This window comes from Arachis ipaensis, chromosome B10 (genome assembly GCF_059453495.1).
Source record: "Arachis ipaensis isolate K30076 ecotype BB chromosome B10, ASM5945349v1, whole genome shotgun sequence".
Taxonomy (NCBI): Eukaryota; Viridiplantae; Streptophyta; class Magnoliopsida; order Fabales; family Fabaceae; genus Arachis; species Arachis ipaensis.
The window spans coordinates 102,014,257-102,042,039 of record NC_142435.1 but is presented as its reverse complement, the minus strand read 5'-3'; the positions used below and the strand labels follow the sequence as shown (position 1 = coordinate 102,042,039).

Here is a 27,783-nt window from a genome sequence, read left to right as displayed (position 1 = left end):
AACCACCACTTCCCTATGCACCATGTCCATATCTATCGACCCAAAAATCACGGGAGCGTCTCAAGAAAACAGTGGAAAAAATTTATGCAACCCTTCACCAACTGGATCAAGCAATCAATCGATTACCTTCCCGACGTTCGGACACTCAAGGAACCCCCATTGCTTCATGTGGACAATCTAATGAAGAACGTAGCATGAAGGAGATACTGGAAACTCTAATAGACGATAAGGAGCATGACTTTGTACTGGAACAAGTGGAGGAAGCTGAAATTATTGAAGAAGAAGAATTGGTTGAAGACTTATGAGACGCTGAACCTCCATGGGAATCCAGAATTGTAGAGAATTCCGTCAAGAAATTTGCAAATGATGCTAAGGAGGATAGTGCACAGCCCCCAAAGCAGGTATCTTATGAAGAACTGGACGGAACAACTCAAGAAGCGAGTTTCCTTGATAATAATAATCACGAGTCAAGTTCTCCTAGTAATGAACTTGCATCCGCAAGTGAATTATTTGAGACTGAAGAATCTTCCCCAAGTGAATACGAAGATGATGCAGAGGTAGACTTCTCACAACCTCCAAATTATAACTTGAGTGATGAGGAAGATAACAAAGACTTTGATCAAGATGTGGTTGCAGTTGAAGAAGTTTGCAGAGAAGTGGAGGAATTCACAGAAGAATACAAGGGAGTAGAGCTTGCGAAACCCCTGGAAACACCTTTTCCAAGGCCATTACCATCCAATACAAACTTCAAGTGGGTAAAATCCTTGGCCTTTATCTTTACTTTTCCACTTGAATATGGTTTGCTTGAAACAGATAGCCAGCTTAGAGCTCTTTGTGGCTTTAAGAGTAAAAGAGAAATGGTTCGCACTCAGAGCTGGTATGCAAGATCCAATGAAGTTCCACACTTCAATTTGAGCTACAAGGATTGGTTCCGAGTTTGATTGCATGGGTCTCGAAAAATGTTTGGTCATCTTAGTGAGAATTCAAATCCTGTACCGTCTGGCTAGAAAAATGTAGATCAAGACAAAGGCGGATACAAAAGCAAGGTTTGGGATCCTGGAATCTATTCTGACATTCAACACCCCGGGAACCTGAACACCCGTTTGAATTTACTCAAAGGCTTTATATGCCAAGTTTGGGACCCCAGAGGCTGTTGGCATTCCAAACAGTGGTGGAGATTTTTAGATGAATTCAAGTACAAGCCACCATAATAGGGAGCTCAGCAAATGTCCAACTTAAGGACTTTAACCAAAAGTGCTAGGTGAGAAACAACCCACCATGGTATGATCATTCCTTTTTCACTTTTAATTTTATTTCGTTTTGTTTGTTTTTAAGTTTTATTTTATTCTATTTTTATTGAACCTAGAATTATTCGTAACATCCATACCTGCATTTGCATTTGCATACTGCATATATATAATAAAAAAAATATTTTTGCACCACACGCGTGCGCATGGGACATGCGTGGGCGGCGATTGCAAATCAGCGTCAAACATCCAACGCCCAGAAAGTTGGGCTGGAATCGTGTGGCTGTTGTGCGTTAGGCATAAATTGGGCCACGCGTTCGCGTCGGTGACGCGAACGCGTCACTTTCACTTCACACACACCACGCGAAAGCGTGGGCGACGCGTACGCATCGTGTGGAAATCTTGGCCCCCTAAATGGAAACAGAGAGTTGCGCCAAAACGACACTGGAATTATGTGATTAGCATAATTCTGAGCGACGCGTACGCGTGCCCCACGCATACGCGTCACTTTCATTATCTCTCAATCACGCGATTGCGTCAATGACGCGTTCACGTCATTGCCTTTTCACCCTAACCACGCGTTCGCGTGACCCACGCGTCCGCGTGGATTCAAATACACTAACCCCACCCACGCAAAACCCTAACCCATTTCGCGTCACTTCCCCCCCAATCCCCCTCTGCACTCTCTCTTCTCCTCTCTCCAACCACCACCTTACCACCGCCCCACCCTCACCGAGCCGCAACCACCATCGCCGACCAAGACCGCCAGCCCACCCTCGCCGGAACCACCCTCCCCTTCTCTTCCTCTCCCCTTCTTCCTCCCCCACCACCCTTCCCCCTCCACGACCCCTGCCCCGTCACCGAGCCGCCCCAACACCGCCGCCATAGCCCAGGACCTCAGGCCAACCACCACCACCCCTATACCACTCACCCCCCTCACCCCTTCCTCTCTTTCCCACCCATAACCCCCCTCTCTTCACCAAGACCGCTGAACCACCCCACCTCCACCAAACCACCGCTTCGCCACCCAGCGCCGCCACACCACCACCATCACCATCTCTCTGAGCCCAAATTTTTGTTCCTCTGCACACCAGGTTTCGCCAAACAGCGATTCCTCTTTCCGTTAGTTAGTTGCATTTTTTTTCAAATTATGTTCGAATTAGGATAGTTAGAGATGCATGATCGTAGTGGATTTTAGGTGGTTAGGTAGCTAGGATGTGGTTAGTAGATTTAGGCCTGATAATTGCACCGTTCTTGTTACCTGTTTAATCTATTTCGCAATTTTCAATTTCCTGTGATGATAATGCTGTTCATATGCTACTCTTTACTATTCTTTGATGTAGATTGAGTTTGTTTATTTTGAATTCATGCGAATTACTATTTGTTACTCTTTTCTGCACTATTTTATTATCATAAGAACTGTTTTTGCTGTTGTTTATTACCCGGGAATGTCCAATTTTTAGACGAAATGTTGCCCAATTTTTTCAGCAACATGTTTCACTCAACTCCCATTTATGAATTAGTTTTGGAAATTTTTAAGTTTGCACTAATTCATTTCAACCAAAACAATTCATGAATGCACGGGCTAGCTTTCTTATTTTTCTGATTCCCTTATTCATTATATTACATTATTGATGATTTCACTTTAATTTTGCATTTCTTTTATATGATTAATCATCAATAATCTGCAATATTTACTTGAATTTGAGTTACTTGTTTTCAAATTTGTACAATTTAAGTTAATTGGGAACCAAAACACCATGCCACTTACTTTAACGTCATTCTTAACTCTTAACTAGTATAACTTTCTAACTTTTTTATTAGCTTTCAACTAACCACTTTCAAACCACTTCATGGCATGCTTACTATCTTTCCTGATTAACAAGAATTCCCATATAATAAATTTTGGATTGTGATTTTCATTCTCAAACTTTTCACTTGAATACAATTCAAAAATTTACTTATATTTAACTCAATTCATGCTTATATTGCTCTTTTATTCATCTTTTGCCTATATGCTTTTCTTGATAAATTATTATTTGCTTACCTGTTTTCCTGCTTTAGTTCTTAAACTGTATCCTGGAATTTTTGCTTTTCAGGATGTCTGACCCTAAAAGCAAAGGAAAGGGCAAAGCAAACACTGGCAAAAGAAAAAGAGAAGAATCCTCTACCTCTATTTTGGATATCCTCCACGACGATTCCTGGCAGGAAAAGAACTTTACCCCGCAAGAAAAGGCTAATCAGCTACTACCTACCACAAACCCTGTCAAGTTTGCCAACAGATACTGTGAGCTAAAGTATCCAGTTTTTGCCACTTCCAGAAACCTATACCTGGAAAGGACCCTCAAATTTCCAGAAGAACTCAAACAATACACTTCAAAACAAATTAAACAGAGAGGCTAGTTCTTCTTGGAAAGAAACTTGACTGAAGTCAACTCATCTTGGGTCAAAGAATTCTACTGTAACTACTTCAAAACGTCCCTGGATGTAGTACAGCTTAGAAGAAAGCAAATTCTGATTACTGAGGAAGCCATTGAAGAAATCCTCCAACTTCAGCCTAAGTCAGATCAGCCAGACTGTTACCAAAAGGCTGAGGAGGATATGAGATTCTTGAGATTTGACTGGGACACAGTCAAGAGAACTATAGCTCTTGATCCTACTGTCCCATCGGTCATGAGCAAGTCTATAGTGGCCCCAAAGGGAATTAAGCTCATTTATCTGAATAATGAGGCTCGGCTTTGGCAGCAGATTTTGAGTAACTATGTAATGCCGAGCACTCATGAGACAGAGGTGCCAAATGCCATGATCACCCTCATCTGGTGTGTGATGAAAGGAAAGGACTTATATCTTCCCCGCTTTGTCCGGTATTACATGGCCAGGTCCATGTTAGAGGCACTCTCCACTTTCCCTACTTCATTACTCAGTTAGGCCGCCGAGCTGAGGTGCCCTGGGAGATTGCTGATGAAAAGCCAACCACCGCAGACTGCAAGAAGATTATCCCTCACAGCAGGAAGTTCCAGGCCTTGGGCTACCGACCTCCTATTCTCACTAACTCTGCTGAGGCAGCCACATCTTCTGCTGCTCCTTCAGCACCTACAGCCCCAGCCACCACTACTGCACCCTCACCTACCTCAGAGCCCATCTACCACCTCGTGCATCGCCTATTTGACCGGTTGGACCAGATGGAGCACCGCAACTAGCGGCGATATGAGAGATCTGAGTGTCGTAACAAGCGACGCTATGAGCACCTAAAGTTGATGATCCGATCCGGCAGTGACATCCCCTCCAAGACTGACACCCCTTCTGAGCCATCTAAGGAGGAGGCGGATGATCATGAGGAGGAGGCACGTGGAGAGGCTGAGCAGGCAGGACCTGAGCAGGCTGCGCCACATCATGAAGAGCCCTATTAGATATAGCCGGCTGATCCAGAGATCCCTCTACGGACAGAGACTCCGCTTCAGCAGGCAGACCCTCCGACACTCATACAGACTGCAGAGCCTCAGATCACCACAGAGACACCAGCAGCACATCTGTCCGGAGATGACCCTTCTTCACACCCAGCTTGATTGAGCATCGAGGACGATGCTTTTATTTAAGTGTGGGGAGGTCGCCATCTCTGGCGAACTTTATTTTTGGTGAACCACTTTTCAGACTCTCTTTTATCCTATTTTGTTTATTTTCTGTATTTTTTATTTTTATTTTTAGTTTATCTTATCTTTTTTATCTTTCAGTACTTGCGCATTTTTCTTTTACTGTATTTCTACATTTTTCACTTTGGTTTATATATATATATATATATCTTAGATATTTAGTTTAGTTTAGTTTGCACTTTTAGTTTATTAGTTGTGATATAGAATATACGGATTAATTAGCTTAGTTTACCCTTTTAGCATAAGATAACTATGTTTAATTGAAAATAAAAAGAGTAAACTAGAAATTTTTAGTTTAACAGAATCACAACAGTCCACACACTATATATAGCAATAAATGTTGGTTAATTGACAACATTTTTCAAGGAAAATACTTATTTTATAAAAAGCCATTCTAAGATTCACATTGAGTTGAATGGAAACTCTTGATTTCTACTTACATGACATACATAACTGATATATGGTTTTTGAGCCAAAGAACACACAACCCGTGAGTTTTTGAGCTTAATTGTATGGTTACATTCAACCATAAATTTCATTCCTGTGTGTTTCGCACTTCTTTTCTATGCTTGTAATCTTAACTTTGTTTCAATTTATATGTCCAATATAGAATGTAGATACATACATGCATGTGATTGAGGCCATTGCTTGTTTTGCTCACTTATCCCAAATAAGCCTACCTCCTACATCACCCTTGTTAGCCCCCCTTAAGCCTTTTAATCCCCTTTTGTTCTATAACCACATCACTAGCCTTAAGTAGAAAAACAAATTAAAATTCCCAAGTTGAATCCTTGGTTAGCTTAAGATAGAGATTGTGTATCTACTAATTGTAGGGAAACGTGGGAACATGGGTTGATAGGAAAGGATTAAATTAGTAAAATAATCAAAAATTTGGGAGCATGCTCATGTGAAACCAATTTAAATTAAAATACCATGTGCATTGATATATGTTGTGTTTATGTTTAAAAATCCTTTTTAATTATATAAATAAATAAGGGGACAAAATTACCCCAATAATAAGTTTAGTGAAGAAATCAATGCACATGAGGTAAAATCAAAATAAAGTTGATACATGAGTATGTAATAAGAAAGTGGGAAAAATTAGGAAGACCATGATAATTTTAAATTTTTATAGAGAATGTATATGTTAGGTGAGATCTTAGACTAATCAGGGATTCAACTTATGGCTCACTTAGCCTTATATATATCCTCACCTTTACCTTGGCCCCATTACAACCTTGAAAATACCTCATGATGTTTGTATGTATGCATTAGATATTTGTTGATTGGTTAGATGAAGAACAAAGTTTTAGAAAGCATGAATAGAAAAGAATAGAGTGATTAACCCCAAACACTGAGTGATTAGAGAGTAAACACAAAAATCCAGTGAGGGTTCAATAGCTCATCTCCATGTATCCCTGTTTAATTGTTAATTGTCTTGCAAGTTTGTGAATTCCTTTAACTCAACTCAATCGTGAAAGTACTTTAACATGACTTAGGCTTGGCTATGCATATATGATTCCTTGAAATTATGAATCAAATTAACCACATGTAAGCTCTATATATATAGGTAGATAGTAATTAGAATTGCATGATTCATTTAGGTAGCTTGCATTTAGAATAGATTGCGTGCATAAGATTCCACCATTCCACCTTTATCCTTTTCTCTTGGATTTAGCATGAGGACATGCTATTGTTTAAGTATGGGGAGGTTGATAAACCCCTATTTTATGATGTATTTTGTGGACAATTGAGTGTTTTTATCAATTCTTCACCCACTTATTCATATGAATTGCAAGGTTTTACTTTCCCTTCCTTATTTTATAATATATGTGAAAACATGTTTCCTATACTTTAAAAATATTAATTTTAATTATCCTTTATTACCATTCGATGCAGTGATCTGTGTGTTAAGTATTTTCAGGCTTCATAAGGCAGGAATGGCTTAGAAGACAGAAAGGAAACATACAAAAATGGAAGGAAAGCACAAAAATGGAGTTTTGAAGCAAAGGCAGCGACGTGAACTCATGGATGACGCGAACGCGTGCCTAGCGCAAAATAGCAGTGACGCGTACGCGTGGACGACGGGGACGCGTGCCTTGAGGAGAACGCAAATGACGCATATGCGTGACTGACGCATACGCGTGACAAGGAAAAACTCCAGACCATGTGAATGCGTGACCCACGCGCACGAGTGACGGGCGCCACGTGCAGGAATTTGCAGAAAACGCCCTCAGCGATTTCTGGACCCTTTTTCGGCCCAAATCCAAGCTAGAAACACAGAATATAAGCCAGAGAATGGGAGAATCAAAAGAGAACGTTAGAGAACAAGTAGAACAATTAAGAGAACATTCATAATTCGCAATTTTAGGTTTTAGATGTAGCTTTTAGAGAGAGAGGTTCTCTCCTCTCTCTTAGGATTTAGGATTAGGATTAGGATTTAGGATTTCTATTATGATTAGGCTACTTCTCTTAAATCACAGGTTCAATGTTCCTTTAATTTATTTTCTACTCTTATTTATTCTATTACTTTAATTGTTATTTATCTTTTCAATTTGGTTTATGAACTCCATGTTAGGATTGATTTTCTTAATTAATACATATTGAGGTATTTCAGATTTATGATTGCTTTATTTAATTTATGTTATTGATGCTTCTAATTAATCCAAATTATTTTCATTCGAGTAGATTTTCTTCCCTTTTGGTTTTGGTTGAGTAATTGGTAACACTTGAGTTATCAAACTCAGCAGTTGATTGGAAATTGGGATTGCTGATTGATTTGGATCCCTCTAAAGCTAGTCTTTCCACAGGAGTTGACTAGGACTTGAGAATCAATTTAATTAGTCCACTTGACTTTCCTTTATTTAGTAACGGTTAACTAAGTGGGAGCAACAAATAATTCTCATCACACCTAATAAGGATAACTAGGATAGAATTTCCAGTTCTTATACCTTGCCAAGAGTTTTCTTTATAATTATTAATTTATTTTCCTTGCTATTTAAATTACTTGTTCCTTATTTTCAAAAACCGAAAAATATACAATTTCATAACCAATAATAAATCATACCTCCCTGCAATTCCTTGAGAGACGACCTGAGGTTTCAATACTTCGGTTATCAATTTTATTGGGTTTGCTTAAGTGACAAACAAGTTTTTGTATGAAAGGATTTTCTGTTGGTTTAGAGACTATACTTACAACGCGATTATTTTTATAAAATTCTTTACTAGCAAGAAATCAGTTCATCATATCTCTATTTTATTTTATGTTTTATTTATCTTTTAATTATCAAAACCTCATAACTATTTGAATCCGCCTGACTGAGATTTACAAGATGACCATAGCTTGCTTCAAGCGAACAATCTCCATGGGATCAACCCTTACTCACGTAAGGTTTATTACTTGGACGACCCAGTGCACTTGCTGGTTAGTTGTGCGGAGTTGTGAAAAGTGTGAATCATGATTTTCCACACCAGTAAGCAATCCGAATTCTCACTGAAGCATCCAAACAGCTTCCTAGACCCATACAATTGAGCTCTACACCAATTCTTGCACTTCCATTTGGAGCGTAGAACCGTATTGAACCTTGGATACCAACTCCTATTACTAACCATCTCCCTCTTACTCTTAAAGCCACAAAGAGCTCTAAGCTGGCCATCGGTTTCAAGCAAACCATATTCAAGCAGAAAGGTGAAGATAAAGGCTAAGGATTTTACCCACTTGAAGTGTGTATTGGGTGGTAATGGTCATGGGAGAGGTGTTTCCAGTGGTCTTTCAAGCTCCACTTCCTTGTACTCCTCTGTGAATTCTGCCACTTCCTTACAAACTTCTTTAACTGCAACCACGTCTTGATCAAAGTCTTTGATTTCTTCCTCATCACTCAAGTCATAAGTTAGAGGTTGAGAAAAATCTACCTCCACATCATCTTCATATTCACTTGGGGCAGATTCTTCAAGCTCAAGGAGTTCAAATTTGGATGCAACTTCATCACTAGGAGAGCTTGATTCATGATCATCATTACCAAGGAAACTTGCTTCTTGATCTGTTCCGTCCAGTTCTTCATAAGATACATGCCTTGGGGATTGTGCACTATCCTCCTCAGCATCAATTGTAAATTTCTGGGCAGAATTCTCCACAACTCTTGATTCCCATGGAGGTTCAGCGTCTCCTAAGTCTTCAACTAATTCTTCTTCCTTGATAATTTCAGCTTCCTCTACTTGTTCTAGTACAAAGTCATGCTCCGTATTGTCCTTCGGGGTTTCTAGTGTCTCCTTCATACTATGTTCTTCATTAGATTCTCCACATGAAGATATGGGAGATCCTTGAGTGTCCGAACATCGGGAAGCCAATTGATTTATCGCTTGCTCCAACTGATGAAGAGTTACATGAAATTGATCTACTGTTTCCTTGAGGTGAGCCTGTATTTCTTGGGTCGATGAATATGGGCATGGTGCATATGAAAGTGGTGGTTCTTGGGAGTAATTGGATTAGAATTGGGATGGATAAGGGTTAGGGTCATATGGAAGTGAATGGTTGTAGGTGGCTTGTGAGTATGGTGGTTCAAAGCTATGTTGAGGAGGCGGTTCATTGGAATATGATGAAGCTTGCTGGTAACCACAAGGGGTTCACCATATCTATTATCTTGGTACGCACCTCGGAATGGCTCTTGACCATAGTAAATTGGTGGAGGTTGGTTGTCACGAAAAGGTCCACCATAACTATTGTCTTGGCATGCATTGTAGGATGGTCATTGTCCATGTTATCTTGGAAGGTGTTGTTGCCGAAAGGGTTGATCAGATCCTCGTGGCTCCTTCCATCTTTGATTGTTTTGACCTTGATGCATGTTCCTGTTATAGCTTCCAATCCTTACAACAACATTAGAACCAAACTTAAAGCCAGAGGGGTGAGAACTCATAGTAGCTAATAAAAATTAAAAACAAAAATAAAAACAAATAAACAAGCAAAAAGCAAATATTTACAATAACCAATAATAAGGCACACAATTGCAATTCCCCGGCAACGGCGCCATTTTGATGAGAGGACTTTTTCTAGTAAATAATTTCATAAAAATAACCACGTTGAAAGTATAGCTTCTAAACCAACAGAGAATCCTTTCGTACAAAAGTTTTAGTTGTCACAAGTAACAAACCCCTAATAAAATTGATAACCGAAGTATTCAAACCTCAGGTCATCTCTCAAGGAATTGTAGGAAAGTATGATTTATTATTGGTTATGAAATTGTATCTTTTTGGGGTTTTTGAAATAGGGAACAAGGAAATAAATTGGCAAGGAAGTAAATTAATAACTAGAAAAACTCTTGGCAAGGTATGAGAATTGGAAATCCCATCCTACTTATCATTATCAAGTATGATGAGAATTATTATTTCTCCCACTTAGTTAACCCTTACTAAATAAAGGAAAGTCAAGTGGACTAATTAATTTGATTCCTCAAGTCCTAGTCAACTCCTATGGAAAGACTAGCTTTAGAGGGATCCAAATTAATCAGCGAATTCCAATTTTCAATCAACAGCTGAGTTTAATAACTCAAGTGTCACCAATTACTCAACCAAAGCAAAGGGGAGAAATCTAAATTAAATTGGAAGCATCAATAACATAAATAGAAGAAAGCAATCATAATTCTGAAATACCTCAATTTGTATTAAATAAGAAAATCAATCCTAACATGGAGTTCATAAACCAATATTAGGAAAATAAACAAATTAAAGTAATATAATAAATAAAAGTAGAAGAGAACATAAATTAAAGGAACATTGAACCTGGAATGAAGAAGAGATAAACCTAAAACTTAGAGAAATCCTAATTCCTAAAACCTAAGAGAGAGGAGAGAACCTCTCTCTCTCTAGAAAACTACATCTAAAACCTAAAATTATCCTTAATGAATGAATGATTGATGAATGATTTGATTCCCTCATTCTCCATCCTCTATTAAGTGTTTCCGGGCTTGGATTTGGGCCAAAAAGGAGCCCAGAAATCGCTGGGGGCGACTTCTGTAACTTTCTGTATGTGGCGTCTGTCACGCATACGTGTAGGTCACGCGTGTGCGTCATTTAGAGATTTTCCTTGTCATGCGTACACGTCTCTTATGCTCTGTGCTTGGTATGCGTCCGCGTCGTCCATGCGCGCGCGTCATTGTCAGTTTCTTCAAAACTTCATTTTTGCGTGTTCCTTCCACTTTTGCATGTTTTCTTTCTGTCCTCTAAGCCATTCCTGCCCTATAAAGCCTGAAAATACTTAACACACAGATCAGGGCATCGAATGGTATAAAGGATAATTAAAATTAACATTTTTAAGGCTTAGGAAACATGTTCTCACATATATCACATAATAAGGACGGAATTGTAAAACCATGCAAATTATATGAATAAGTGGGTGAAGAATTGATAAAAACCACTCAATTGAGCAAAGATAAATCATAAAATAGTGGTTTATCAACCTCCCCACACTTAAACATTAGCATGTCCTCATGCTAAATTCAAGAGAAACTGAGAAAGAGTGAAGGTAGAATGGTGGAATCTATGCAATGCAATCTATCTAAATGCAAGCTACCTAAATGAATCACGCAATTCTAATTACTATCCACCTAGATATACAAAGCTTACATGTGGTTAAATTGAGTCAAATTTTCAAGGAATCATATATACACAACCCAGGCTAAATCATATTAAACTACATTCACAATTGAGTTGAGTTAATCAAAAGAGTTCAGAAACTAGCAAGATAAACAGTGATTAAACATGGATATATGGAGATGAGCTATTGAACCCTCACTAGATTTGTGTATACACTCTAATCACTCAGTGTTTGGGGTTAATCACTCTACTCTTCTCTAGTCATGCTTTCTAAGACTTTGTTCTTCATCTAACCAATCAACAAATATTTAATGTACACATGCAAACATCATGAGGTCTTTTCAAGGTTGTAATGGGGTTAAGGCAAGGGAGAGGATATATATATATATATATATATATGGCCAAGTGAGCTATAAATTGAATCCTTGATTAGTCCAAGATCTCACCTAACATATACATACTCTATACAATTCTAACTTTATGCTTAACTACCCAAATTTTCCCACTTTTGTATCACATACTCATGTACCAAATTATTTACAATTTTCTCACATGTGCATTGATCTTTTTACTAAACTCATTATTGGGGTAATTTTTGTCCCCTTATTTAATTATTTAATTATAGGGATTTTTTTTAGGCATAACATATCAATGCACATGTTATTTTAATTATTTTGGTTTCACATAAGCATGCACCTAAATTCCCAATAATTTATCAATTTAATACTTTTTCTATCAACCCATGTTCCCACAGTTTTCCCACACTTAATGGATACGCAATCTCTATCTTAAGCTAACCAAAGATTTATTTTGGGATATTTAATTTGTTTTTCTGCTTAAGGCTATTGATGTGGCAAAATTCAGAATAAATGGGATTAAAAGGCTCAAGGTGGCTAACAAGGGTGACATAAAAGGGTAGGCTTATTTGGGATAAGTGAGCAAAAATAAGTAATGGCCTCAATCATATGCAAGCATGTAAATATATTCTATATTGGACATATAGAATGGAACAAAGCAAAAGGTTGCAATCATAGTAAAGAAACACACAGGAATAAAAACTATGGTTAAATAATATAACCATGCAATTAAGCTCAAATCTCACAGGTTGTATGTTCTTTGGCTCAAAAACCATATATCATTTATGTATATCATGCAAGTAAGAATAAAGAGTTCCAACTCAATCAATGTGAATCCTTGAATGGTGATGAGCGGATAATTTATACGCTTTTTGGCATTGTTTTTACATAGTTTTCAGTATGATTTAGTTAGTTTTTAGTATATTTTTATTAGTTTTTAAATAAAAATCACATTTCTGGACTTTACTATGAGTTTGTGTGTTTTTTTGTGATTTCAGGTATTTTCTGGCTGAAATTGAGGGACCTGAGCGAAAATCAGATTCAGAGGTTGAAGAAGGACTGCAGATGTTGTTGGATTCTGACCTTCCTGCACTCAAAGTGGATTTTCTGGAGCTACAAAACTCCAAATGGTGCGCTTTCAATTGCGTTGGAAAGTAGACATCTAGGGCTTTCCAGAAATATATAATAGTTCATACTTTGATTAAGGATAGATGACATAAACCGGCGTTGAACGCCAGTTCCATGCTGCATTCTGGAGTCAAACGCCAGAAACAGGTTGCAAAGTGGAGTTAAACGCCAAAAACAGGTTACAAACTGGCGTTCAACTCCAAGAAAGACCTCTACACGTGTAAAGCTCAATGCTCAGCCCAAGCACACACCAAGTGGGCCCCAGAAGTAGATTTCTGCATCATTTACTCATTTCTGTAAACCCTAGTAACTAGTTTAGTATAAATAGGATTTTTTACTATCTTCGGATCAGATCTTTGATTAGTTTTATGCTATCTTATACTTTCATGGAGACTGGCCATTCGGCCATGCCTGGACCATTATCACTTATGTATTTTCAAACGGTAGAGTTTCTACACACCATAGATTAAGGTGTGGAGCTCTACTATTCCTCATGAATTAATACAAAGTACTACTATTTTTCTATTCAATTCAAGCTTATTCCTATTCTAAGATATCTATTCGCACCCAAGAACATGATGAATGTGATGATTATGTGACGCTCATCATCATTCTCACTTATGAACGCGTGCCTGACAAACACTTCTGTTCTACATGCAAACAAGCTAGAATGAATATCTCTTAGATATCTAATACAGAGGACCGAGTCCGAGATATTAGAATCTTCGTGGTATAAGTTAGAACCCATGGATGGCCATTCTTGAGATTCGGAAAGTCTAAACCTTGTTTGTGGTATTCCGAGTAGGATCTGGGAAGGGATGGCTGTGACGAGCTTCAAACTCGCGAGTGCTGGGCGTAGTGACAGACGCAAAAGGATAGTAAATCCTATTCCAGTATGATCAAGAATTCACAGATGATTAGCCATGCAGTGACAACGCATTGGACCATTTTCATAGAGAGGATGGGATGTAGCCATTGACAACGGTGATGCACTACATAAAGCTTGCCATGGAAAGGAGTAGGAATGATTGGATGAAGACAGCAGGAAAGCAGAGGTTCAGAGGAACGAAAGGCATCTCTATACGCTTATCTGAAATTCTCACCAATGAATTACATAAGTATCTCTATCCTAGTTTATATTTCAATTATGTTTTTATTATTAAATCTCCATAACTATCTGAATCCGCCTGACTGAGATTTACAAGGTGACCATAGCTTGCTTCAGGCCGACAATCTCCGTGGGATCGACCCTTACTCACGTAAGATTTATTACTTGGACGACCCAGTGCACTTGCTGGTTAATTGTGCGAAGTGGTGACAAAGAATTAAGATTATGAACGTGCGTATAAAGTTTTCAGCGCCGTTACCAAGGAATGGAACCGTCACGACTTCTGCGCACTGGTGCACGAAATTGGAAATCACAATTCTTCACAAATTCGCACAACTAACCAGCAAGGGCACTGGATCGTCCAAGTAATACCTTACGTGAGTAAGGGTCGATCCCACGGAGATTGTTGGCTTGAAGCAATCTATGGTTATCTTGTAACTCTTAGTCAGGAAAACAATAAAATAATTCACTTATCAAATTTGATTGCAAGGAATAAAAGGGCAGAACACAAATTATACTTGTATGCAATGATGGAGAATATGTTGGAGTTTTGGAGATGCTTTGCCTTCTGAAATTCTGCTTTCCTCTGTTTCTGATTCACGCACGCGCGTCCTCCTATGGCAAGCTGTGTGTTGGTGGATCACCGTTGTCAATGGCTACCATCCATCCTTCCAGTGAAAAGGGTCCAGGTGCGCTGTCACCGCACGGCTAATCATCTGCAGGTTCTCGATCGTACCAGAATAGGATTTACTATCCTTTTGCGTCTGTCACTATGCCCAGCACTCGTGAGTTTGAAGCTTGTCACAGTCATTCAATCCTTGAATCCTACTCGGAATACCACAGACAAGGTTTAGACTTTCCGGATTCTCTTGAATGCTGCCATCAATCTAGCTTATACCACGAGGATTCTGATTAAGAGATCCAAGAGATATTCATTCATTCTACGGTGAACGGAAGGGATTGTCAGGCACGCGTTCGTGGGGGAATGATGATGATTGTCACGTTCATCACATTCATGTTGAAGTGCGAATGGATATCTTAGATAGGAACACACATGTTTGAATAGAAAACAGAAATACTTGCATTAATTCATCAGGACACAGAAGAGCTCCTCACCCCCAACAATGGAGTTTAGAGACTCATGCCGTCAGAGATTACAAAGTTCAGATCTAAAATGTCATGAGATGCAAAATAAATCTCTAAAAGTTGTTTAAATACTAAGCTAGTAACCTAGGTTTACAGAAAATGAGTAAACTATGATAGATAGTGCAGAAATCCACTTTTGGGACCCACTTGGTGTGTGCTGGGACTGAGACTAAAGCTTCTCACGTGCCTGGGCTGTTTTGGGCGTTCAACGCCAGGCTGTAACGTAATTCTGGCGTTGAACTCCAACTTGTAACGTGTTTCTAGCGTTGGACGCCAAACAGCAACATGGAACTGGCGTTGAACGCCAGTTTACGTTGTCTATCCTTGAGCAAAGTATGGACTATTATATATTGCTGGAAATCCCTGGATGTCTACTTTCCAACGCAATTGGAAGTGCGTCAATTGGACTCCTGTAGCTCCAGAAATTCCATTCTGAGTGCAGGGAGGTCAGGATCCAACAGCATCAGCAGTCCTTTTTCAGCCTGAATCAAATTTTTGCTCAGCTCCCTCAATTTCAGCCAGAAAATACCTGAAATTATAGAAAAACATACAAACTCATAGTAAAGTCCAGAAATATGAATTTTTCCTAGAAACTAATGAAAATAAACTAAAAACTAACTAAAACATACTAAAAACTATATGAAATTAACCCCAAAAAGCGTTTAAAATATCCGCTCATCACAACACCAAACTTAAACTGTTGCTTGTCCTCAAGCAACTAGATAAATAAAATAAAATACAAATGAGTCAAGAAATAATAATATCTCAGAGTTTTTGAGTGAAGCTCAGATTCTAATTAAATGAGCGGGGCTAGTAGCTTTTTGCTTCCAAACAGTTTTGGCATCTCACTTCATCCATTGAAGCTCAGAATGATTGGCATCTATAGGAACTTAAATTTCAGATAGTGTTATTGATTCTCCTAGTTCAGTATGTTGATTCTTGAACACAGCTACTTTTATGAGTCTTGGTCGTGGCCCTAAGCACTTTGTTTTCCAGTATTACCACCGGATACATAAATGCCACAGACACATAATTGGGTGAACCTTTTCAGATTGTGACTCAGCTTTGCTAAAGCCCCCAATTAGAGGTGTCCATGGTTCTTAAGCACACTCTTCTCTTTGCTTTGGACCTTGACTTTAACCGCTCAGTCTCAAGTTTTCACTTGACACCTTCACGCCACAAGCACATGGTTAGGGACAGCTTGGTTTAGCCGCTTAGACCAGGATTTGATTTCCTTAGGCCCTGCTATCCACTGATGCTCAAAGCCTTGGATCCTTTTTATTACCCTTGCCTTTTGGTTTTAAGGGTTATTGGCTTTTTCTGCTTGCTTTTTTTTTTTTTGCAAGCTTTGTATTCACTGCTTTTTCTTGCTTCAAGAATCATTTTTATGATTTTTCAGATTACCAATAACATGTCTCATGTTTATCATTCTTTCAAGAGCCAACATATTTAACATTCAAGAACATCAAATTCCAAAGACATATGCACTGTTCAAGCATTCATTCAGAAGGCAGAAAGCATTGCCACCACATGCAAACAATTAGAATTTGTTTTATTAAAAACTCGAAAATTATTGCCTCCTTGTTCTAAAGAAAATCTTCTATTTTATTCATGTTTAATGATGATGAGAAAAATAAATTATAGCTTAATTGGGGATAAAATCAAAATATAAATACTTATTGCCATTATATGACTCCTAAGGTGAAACTCAAATAATAAAAAAAAGTTATCACAGGGTTAAGGTTAAGATCAGAACTCAACAACCTTGACTTTGGGAAGCGGATGCCTCTTTAGTCTGTGGGGTGCTTGGCCCTTCAAGAGATAGTTTCTGACGCTTTAGTTCTCTTAATTCACGCCGTTGCACCTCTTGTTCTCTGAGCAGTTTGCAAAGCATGCTGTTTTAATTTTGCTGTTCTTCCTTCAATTGGTCCATGGTTTCTTGCAACTTAGTGACATATGCCTCAAGATGCTCCCAGTATTCAAATTGAGGGAGTTCTGGTAGGAATTCTTGCGCCCTCCTCTTGATGGGGTCATCCTGCATTTGTTATTTTTCCATTGTGATTTTAGTGATTGGTTGCTCCATTGAGATATACTCTGTTATTCCCATCTTTACTCCAGCATCTTTGCAGAGCATAGAGATTAGGCCTGGATAAGCCAACCTGGCATCCTTGGAGTTTTTGTTGGCAAGTATGTAGAATTCAGATGGGATCAGTTGATGAACTTCTACTTCTTTTCCCAACATAATACAATGGATCATCATTGCTCTTCTTATATTGACTTCAGAACGGTTGCTGGTGGGCAATATAGAACGCCCAATGAAGTCCAGCCATCCTCTGGCGACTGGTTTGAGATCTTCTCTCTTGAGTTGACTTGGGGCACCCTTTGTGCTGGTGGTCCACCTGGCTCCAGGGATGCATATATCCTTTAGAATCTTATCCAAGCCCTTGTTTGTTCTCATCATTCTCCTATTGAAGGAGTCTGGGTTATCTTTCAGCTGAGGTAGCTTAAAGATCTCCCTGATTTTGTCAGGGAGGATGTGAACAATCTTTCCTCTGACCACAGTCCTGTAGTCATAGAGGGCAGCTCCAGATATTCTCTGCCTGTCTGTTTGCCACAGATTAGCGTAGAATTCTTGAACCATATTCCTTCCCACTTTCATTTCAGGATTAGCTAGGACTTCCTAGTTCCTGTTTCAAATCTGCTCTTGGATCTCCGGATATTCATCTTCTTTCAGATCGAACTTGACTTCTGGGATCACAGATCTTAGACCCATTATTTTGTAGTAATAGTCTGAATGTTCTTTGGTTAAGAACCTCCCTTGATTCCAAAGTGGTTTTGGAATACTCTCTTTCTTGTCTCTTGGAGTGGGTTATTTTCTTTTAGGAGCCATGATCTCAGTGGGTATGGTTTAGTGATCACGGATAAACACACCAAACTTAGAGGTTTGCTTGTCCTCAAGCAAAAGAAAAGAAAGGAGAGGGATAGAAGGAGAGCTAGTGTAGAATGGTGGATGAGAGGAAGGAGGCCGAATGGGGTTTTAAAAGGGAGGGGGGTTTTCGAAAATAGGGGGAAAGATAAGATAGAAGATATGATTTAAAAAAAAGATAAGTATGATAAGAAAAGATATGATTTAAAATTGAAAAGATATGAAAGATATTTGAAAAAGATAAAATTGGATTTTTGAAAAAGATAATATGGAGATTTGAAAAAGATATTGATTACTTGAAAAGATTTTTGAATGAAAAGAGATAGATTTGTTTTGAAAATTTTGAAAAAGAGTTGAATTGGATTGAAAAAAAGGATTTGTGCTTATGGATTAAGATACATTTAATATTTTTAAAGAAGGGTTTTTAGAAATTAGGGATTTTAGAAATCAGGGTTTGTAACATGTTTATGCAAGAAATCATGAATTGAAACATGAAAATTAAGATTAAAATGAAAAAATATGAAGAAAAAACGAATTTACCTCTTCCCCACCATCCTGGCGTTTGAACGCCCAAACGCTGCATGTTTTGGGCGTTCAACACCCAACTGCTGCTTCTCCTGGGCGTTCAACGTCCAGCTGTTGCTTCTTTCTGGCGTTGAACGCCAGGAACTCATTTGTCACTGGGCGTTTTTCTGAACGCCCAGGACGCTGACAATCTGGCGTTAAACGCCCAGAAGGAGCTTCTTTCTGGCATTCAACGCCCAGAAGATGCTTCTTTCTGGCGTTTAATGCCCAAATGGCTATCCTTACTGGCGTTCAACGCCCAGTGGATGCTTCTTTTGGGCGTTGAACGCCCAAAACAGACTTTTACTGGCGTTTTTTTGCCAATGAGCTCTTTTTCTCTATTTTGTGTGCAGAATCCTTCTATAACCCTATAAACTTATACAATTTACTCTTTACCTTAGTATCAATGAACTTTATATAAACAAATAAAATCAAGAATAGGACAAAATGCTTAGAGGAAGTGATGCCCCATGGCTGGGTTGCCTCCCAGCAAGCGCTTCTTTATTGTCTTTAGCTGGACCTTGCTGAGTTCTTAATCTAGCCTCAGCCTTGAGCACTCTTGCTCAACATTGCCTTCAAGATAGTGCTTGATTCTCTGTCCATTAACAATGAACTTATTATCGGAATCAATATCTTGAAGCTCCACATAACCATATGGTTATACACTTGTAATCACATATGGTCCTCTCCACCGGGACTTCAGTTTCCCGGGAAATAGCCTGAGCCTAGAGTTAAACAACAGAACCTTTTGTCCAGGTTCAAAGATTCTAGATGACAGCTTTCTGTCATGCCACCTTTTGGATTTCTCTTTGTAAAGCTTGGCATTTTCGAAAGCAGTGAATCTGAATTCCTCTAGCTCATTCAGCTGGAGCAATCTTTTCTCCCCAACTAATTTGGCATCAAAGTTAAGGAATCTGGTTGCCCAGTAGGCCTTATGTTCCAGTTCCACAGGCAGGTGACAAGCCTTACCATACATAAGTTGGTATGGAGAGGTCCCTATAGGAGTCTTGAATGCTGTTCTGTAAGCCCATAGAGCATCATCCAAGCTTCATGCCCAATCCTTTCTACGGGTATTCACAGTCCGTTCCAGGATTCTTTTTAGTTCTCTATTAGAGACTTTAGCTTGTCCATTTGTCTGCGGATGATATGGAGTTGCCACTTTATGGCGAATCCCATACCGGACCATGGCAGAGTAAAGCTGTTTGTTGCAGAAGTGAGTGCCCCCATCACTGATTAGTACCCTAGGGACACTAAATCTGCTGAATATATGTTTCTAGAGGAACTTTAGTACTGTTTTAGTATCATTGGTGGGTGTGGCAATGGCCTCTACCCATTTTGATACATAGTCAACTGTCACCAGAATATAAGTGTTTGAGTATGATGGTGGGAAAGGCCCCATGAAATCAATTCCCCATACATCAAACAACTCAATCTCTAAGATTCCTTGTTGAGGCATGGCATAACTATGAGGCAAATTACCAGCTCTCTGGCAACTGTCACAGTTACGTACAAACTTTCTGGAATCTCTGTAAAGTATAGGCCAGTAGAAACCACATTGGAGGACCTTGGTGGCTGTTCGCTCACCTCCAAAATGACCTCCATATTGTGACCCATGGCAATGCCATAAGATCCTTTGTGCTTCTTCCTTAGGCACACACCTACGGATTATGCCGTCTGCACATCTCTTAAAGAGATAGGGTTCATCCCACAAGTAGTACTTTGCATCAGTAATTAATTTTTTCTTTTGTTGCCTGCTGTACTCCTTGGGAATGAACCTTGCAGCTTTGTAGTTTGCAATATCTGCAAACCATGGTAATTCCTGAATGGCGAACAAATGCTCATCCGGAAAAGTTTCAGAGATCTCAACAGAGGGGGAGGACGCCCCTTCCATTGGTTCTATTCGGGACAGATGGTCAGCCACTTGGTTCTCTGTCCCTTTTCTGTCTCTTATTTCTATATCAAACTCTTGCAGAAGCAACACCCATCTTATGAGTCTGGGTTTTGAATCCTGCTTTGTGAGTAGATATTTAAGAGCAGCATGATCTGTGTACACAATCACTTTTGATCCTACTAAGTATTATCTAAACTTATCAATGGCATAAACCACTGCAAGCAATTCTTTTTCTGTGGTTGTGTAATTTTTCTGGGCATCATTCAAAACACGGCTAGCATAATAAATTACATGCAGAAGCTTGTCATGCCTCTGCCCCCAGTACTGCACCAATGGTGTGATCACTGGCATCACACATTAATTCGAACGGTAATGTCTAGTCTGGTGCAGAGATAACTGGTGCTGTGACAAGCTTAGCTTTTAGAGTTTCAAACGCCTGCAGACACTCTGTGTCAAACACAAATGGCGTGTCAGCAGATAGCAGGTTGCTTAGAGGTTTAGCAATTTTTGAAAAATCCTTTATAAACCTCCTATAGAATCCTGCATGCCCCAAAAAGCTTCTGATTGCCTTAACATTGGCAGGTGGTGGTAATTTTTCAATTACCTCTATTTTAGCTTGATCCACCTTTATTCCCTTGTTTGAAATTTTATGCCCAAGGACAATCCCTTGAGTCACCATAAAGTGACATTTTTCCTAGTTTAAAACCAGGTTGGTCTCTTGGCATCTTTTCAAAATCAATGTCAGGTGATCAAGACAGGAGCTGAATGAGTCTCCATATACTGAGAAGTCATCTATTAAGACTTCCAGAAATTTTTCTGCCATATCAGAGAAAATAGAGAGCATGCATCTCTGAAAGGTTGCAGGTGCATTACACAGCCCAAAAGGCATCCTTCTGTAAACAAATACTCCAAATGGACATGTGAATGCTGTTTTCTCTTGATCCTGGGGATCTACTGCAATTTGGTTGTAGCCTGAATAGCCATCCAAAAAGCAGTAATAATTATGACCTGCTAGTCTTTCTAGCATCTGGTCTATGAATGGTAAAGGAAAATGATCCTTTCTGGTGGCTGTATTGAGCCTTCTGTAATCAATACACATGCGCCACCCTGTAACTGTTCTTGTAGGAACCAGTTCATTTTTTTCATTATGAACTACTGTCATGCCTCCCTTTTTAGGGACAACTTGAACAGGACTCACCCAGGGGCTATCTGAAATAGGATAAATAATCCCAGCCTCCAATAATTTAGTGACCTCTTTCTGCACCACTTCCTTCATGGTTGGATTTAGCCGCCTCTGTGGTTGAACCACCAGCTTAGCATTGTCCTCCAATAAGATCTTGTGCATGCATCTAGCTGGGCTTATGCCCTTAAGGTCACTTATGGACCACCCAAGAGCTGTCTTGTGTGTCCTTAGCACTTGAATTAGTGCTTCCTCTTCCTGTGGATTTAAAGCAGAGCTTATGATCACTAGAAAAGTATCACCTTCTCCCAGAAATGCATATTTCAGGGATGGTGGTAATGGTTTCAGCTCGGGTTTAGGAGGTTTTTCCTCTTCCTGAGGAAATTTCAGAGACTCTTTCAATTCCTCTGAATCCTCTATATCAGGTGGAACATCTTTAAAGATGTTTTCCAGCTCTGATTCGAGACTCTCAGCCATGTTGATCTCTTCTACCAAAGAGTCAATAAGATCAACTTTCATGCAGTCTTTTGGTGTGTCTGGATGCTGCATGGCATTGACAACATTCAACTTAAACTCATCTTCATTGACTCTCAGGGTGACTTCCCCCTTTTCGACATCAATGAGAGTTTGTCCAGTTGCTAGGAAAGGTCTTCCTAGAATGAGAGTAGCACTCTTGTGCTCATCCATCTCCAGCACTACGAAGTCAGTGCGAAAGGCAAATGGCCCAACCCTGACAATCATGTCCTCAATCACGCCTGATGGGTATTTAATGGAGCCATCAGCAAGTTGGAGACATATCCTGGTTGGTTTAACTTCTTCAGTTAAACCAAGCTTTCTGATAGTAGATGCAGGTATTAGGTTGATGCTTGCCCCAAGATCGCATAAAGCTGTCCTGGTGCAATTTCCCTCTAATGTACATGGTATTAGAAAGCTTCCGGGATCTTTAAGCTTTTCAGGAAAGCTTTTCAGAATGACTGCACTGCATTCTTCAGTGAGGAGAACTCTTTCAGTTTCTCTCCAATCCTTCTTATGACTTAAGATCTCTTTCATGAACTTGGCATAAGAAGGTATTTGCTCAAGTGCCTCTGCAAATAGAATCTTAATTTCAAAAGTCCTGAAATAATCTGCAAATCGAGAAAATTGCTTATCCTACTCCTCTTGGCGGAGTTTTTGAGGATAAGGTATCTTGGCTTTATATTCCTCCAGCTTGGTTGCTGTAGGTTTGTTTCCTACAGAAGAGGTTGAAGAAGCCTTTTTAGATGGGTTGTCATCAGCACTTGTGTGTGTCTGATCCCTCTCTGGCAATTGAGTGCTAGAGTTAGAAGCTGGAGTGACGTTAGACGCCAACTCCTTATCTGTTCCTGACGTCTGAACGCCAGAACTGTGCTTCTTTTAGGCGTTGAACGCCAGTTCCTTGCTTGTTTCTGGCGTTGAACACCAGTCCTGAGCATGGTCTGGGCGTTCAGCACCAGCCTGCCACCCAATTTCTGGCGTTTTAACGCCAGAATTATTTTTTCTTGGGCTCTTACTGTCCTCAGATGGATTTTGGGTGGTTTGCTCATTCCTTGGCTTCCTGCTGCCTTGAGGTGGGGTATTTAATGTTTTCCCACTTTTTAATTGAACTGCTTGGCATTCTTTTGTTATTTGTTTTGACAACTGCTATTTTGTTTGCTTCAATTGTTCTTCCATATTTATATTAGCCATCCTTGTCTCTTGTAGTCTATCTTTGAATTCGGCTAACTGTTGTGTTAGAAAGTCCAATTGCTGATTGAATTCAGCAGCTTGTTCTACAGGATTGAGTTCAGCAGTTACTGTTTTAACCTCTTCTTTCATGGAAGGGTCACTGCTTAGGTACAGATGCTGATTTCTGGCAACTGTATCAATGAGCTCTTGAGCTTCTTCAATTGTCTTTCTCATGTGGATAGATCCACCAGCTGAGTAATCTAGAGAGATCTGAGCTCTTTCTGTAAGCCCATAATAGAAGATATCTAACTGAACCCACTCTGAAAACATTTCAGAGGGGCATTTAAGTAACATCTCTCTGTATCTCTCACAGGCATCATAAAGAGATTCATTATCTCCTTGTTTAAAGCCTTGGATGTCCAGCCTTAGCTGTGTCATCCGTTTTGGAGGAAAGTATTGATTCAGGAATTTTTCTGTCAGCTGTTTCCATGTCCTTATGCTAGCTTTAGGTTGGTTATTTAACCACCTCTTGGCTTGGTCTTTTACAGCAAATGGAAACAGTAATAATCTGTAAACATCCTGATCTACTTCCTTATCATGTACTGTGTTAGCAATTTGTAAAAACTGTGCCAGAAACTCTGTAGGTTCTTCCTGTGGAAGACCAGAATACTGGCAGCTTTGCTGCACCATGATAATGAGATGAGGATTCAACTCAAAGCTACTGACTCCAATGGAGGGTATGCAGATACTACTCCCATATGAAGCAGTCGAGGGGTTAGCATATGACCCCAGAGTCCTTCTGGACTGTTCATTTCCACTTAGATCCATGATGGAGAAAGGGAGATGATGTAATAAAAAAATTATTTTTATTTATTTATTTATTTATTTATTTATTTTGAAAATAAAATAAATTAAAATAAAATAAATAAAAATGGGTGAAGATTTTCGAAAAAATGAGGAGAGAGAAAGTGGTTAGGAAGTTTTGAAAAGGATATGATGATTTTTGAAAAATGTTTTAAATTTTTGAAATAAAAATCTGAATTTTAAGGTAAATTTCGAAAATTTGCTTTAAAATAGAGAGAAAAGATATTTTTGAATTTAAAGAGGAGAGAGAAAAATAATAAGATAGCACAAGATTTAAAATTTTTAGATCTAATGCTCCTTGTTTTCGAAAATTTTGGAGGGAAAACACCAAGGAACACCAAACTTAAAAATTTTAAGATCAAGACACAAGGAAAACTTAAGAACACTTTGAAGATTCACAAGAACACAAGAACATGAAGAAAGAACACCAAACTTAAAATTTTTAGAAAACCAAAATAAGATTTTTCGAAAACCAAAGAAAACTCAACAAGAAAACACCAAACTTAAAGTTTGGCACAGGATTTAATGTAAAAATTATTTTTGAAAAAGAATTTTAAAAAGAAGGTACCCACTTTATCAAGAGCACAGACTAACGCTCTAGCCAAATGGGCAGTAAATGTAACACTTGTTTTGAAAAATCTTTTTAATAACTAAGGAAAAATATTATTTTTAATTTTTTTTTTTGAAAAGAATATAAAAGACTCTGACCCAAAAGACAAAATTTTCCTAATCTAAGCAACAGGATTCACCGTCAGTTGTTCAAACTCAAACAATCCCCGGCAACGGCGCCAAAAACTTGGTGCACGAAATTGGAAATCACAATTCTTCACAAATTCGCACAACTAACCAGCAAGTGCACTGGGTCGTCCAAGTAATACCTTACGTGAGTAAGGGTCGATCCCACGGAGATTGTTGGCTTGAAGCAATCTATGGTTATCTTGTAACTCTTAGTCAGGAAAACAATAAAATAATTCACTTATCAAATTTGATTGCAAGGAATAAAAGGGCAGAACACAAATTATACTTGTATGCAATGATGGAGAATATGTTGGAGTTTTGGAGATGCTTTGCCTTCTGATATTCTGCTTTCCTCTGTTTCTGATTCACGCACGCGCGTCCTCCTATGGCAAGCTGTGTGTTGGTGGATCACCGTTGTCAATGGCTACCATCCATCCTTCCAGTGAAAAGGGTCCAGGTGCGCTGTCACCGCACGGCTAATCATCTGCAGGTTCTCGATCGTACAGGAATAGGATTTACTATCCTTTTGCGTCTGTCACTACGCCCAGCACTCGCGAGCTTGAATCTTGTCAAAGTCATTCAATCCTTGAATCCTACTCGGAATACCACAGACAAGGTTTAGACTTTCCGGATTCTCTTGAATGCTGCCATCAATCTAGCTTATACCACAAAGATTCTGATTAAGAGATCCAAGAGATATTCATTCATTCTACGGTGAACGGAAGTGATTGTCAGGCACGCGTTCATGGGGGAATGATGATGATTGTCACGTTCATCACATTCATGTTGAAGTGCGAATGGATATCTTAGATAGGAACACACATGTTTGAATAGAAAACAGAAATACTTGCATTAATTCATCAGGACACAACAGAGCTCCTCACCCCCAACAATGGAGTTTAGAAACTCATTCCGTCAGAGATTACAAAGTTCAGATCTAAAATGTCATGAGATGCAAAATAAATCTCTAAAAGTTGTTTAAATACTAAACTAGTAACCTAGGTTTATAGAAAATGAGTAAACTATGATAGATAGTGCAAAAATCCACTTCTGGGGCCCACTTGGTGTGTGCTGGGGCTGAGACTAAAGCTTCTCACGTGCCTGGGCTGTTTTGGGCGTTCAACACCAGGCTGTAACGTAATTCTGGCGTTGAACTCCAACTTGTAACGTGTTTCTGGCGCTGGACGCCAGACAGCAACATGGAACTGGCGTTGAATGCCCTTTTGCGTCGTCTAAACTCAGCCAAAGTATGAACTATTATATATTGCTGGAAAGCCCTGGATGTCTACTTTCCAACGCAATTGGAAGCGCGTCAATTGGACTCCTGTAGGTCCAGAAATTCAATTTCGAGGGTAGGGAGGTCAGGATCCAACAGCATCAGCAGTCCTTTTTCAGCCTGAATCAGATTTTTGTTCAGCTCCCTCAATTTCAGCCAGAAAATACCTGAAATTATAGAAAAACACACAATCTCATAGTAAAGTTCAGAAATATGAATTTTGCCTAGAAACTAATGAAAATAAACTAAAAACTAACTAAAACATACTAAAAACTATATGAAATTAACCCCAAAAAGCGTATAAAATATCCGCTCATCACGCACCAAATGGCTTTTGTAAAGAAATAAATACATCCTTTGAAAAATGTTGTCAATTTAACACATTTATTACTATATATCTATGCTAAGTGGATTGTTGTGATTATGAAAATCTAAAACATTTTTAGTTTACTCTCTTTTTCAATTAAACCAAATTATCATATGCTAAAAAGGGTAAACTAAACTTAATAATATCAATTTTTCTATATCACAACTAATAACTAAGAGTGCAAATCAAGCTAAATATCTGAGATATATACAACGCAAAGTGCAAAATGTGAGACAGTAAACAGAAATACAACAAAAGAAAATGTGCAAGTACTAAAAGGAAAATAAGATAAAATAAAATAAAATAAAAATACAGAAAAAAATAAAATGGGATTAAAAAGAGTCTGAAAGTAGTTCACCAAAATAAGATTCGCCAGAGATGGTGACCTCCCCACACTTAAATAATAGCATCGTCCTCGATGCTCAATAAAGCTGGGTGTGAAGAAGCGTCATCTTCAGAAAGGTGCTCTGCTGGCTCTGTAGGGTGTGTGGGTGCATGGGGATCTGCCTGCTAAAGCGGAGGCTCTGTCTGTATAGGGGCCTATGGATCTGCTGGTTGTATCTGTTGGGCCTCCTCATGCTGGGGCGCAGCCTGCTCGGGTCCTGCCTGCTCAGCCTCTGCTCGTGTATCCTTCTCATGCTCATCCGCCTCCTCCTCAGATGGCTCTGATGGTGTGTCAGGCTCGGAGGGGATGTCAGCGTGTCCCGACTGGATCATCAGCTTCAAATGCTCGTAGTGTCGCTTATTGTGATGCTCCACCTAATCTAGGCGCTCGAATAATCGGTGCACAAGGTAGTAGATGGGCTAGGAAGCAGGTGAGCGTGCTGTGGGTGTGGGTGGTGCAGCAGGTGTTGAAGGGGCAGCAGAAGATGTGGCTGTATCAGCGGAGGCAGTAAGAGAGGGCAGTCTGTAGCCGAAAGCCTCGAACTTCCTACCATGTGGGATGATTTTCTTGTAGTCGGCGGCGGGTGGCTTCTCATCCTCAGGCTCCCAAGGTACCTCAGCTCGGTGACCCAACTGAGTAATCAAATATGGGAAGGGCAGAGTGCCTCGGACATGCACCCTGGACAT

General features: G+C 39.3%; 1 pseudogene; it reads right to left on the bottom strand.

The window, feature by feature from the left end:
- Window positions 1-2,104: 2,104 nt before the first annotated feature.
- LOC148581107 (uncharacterized) lies at window positions 2,105-27,783 on the bottom strand (annotated as a pseudogene).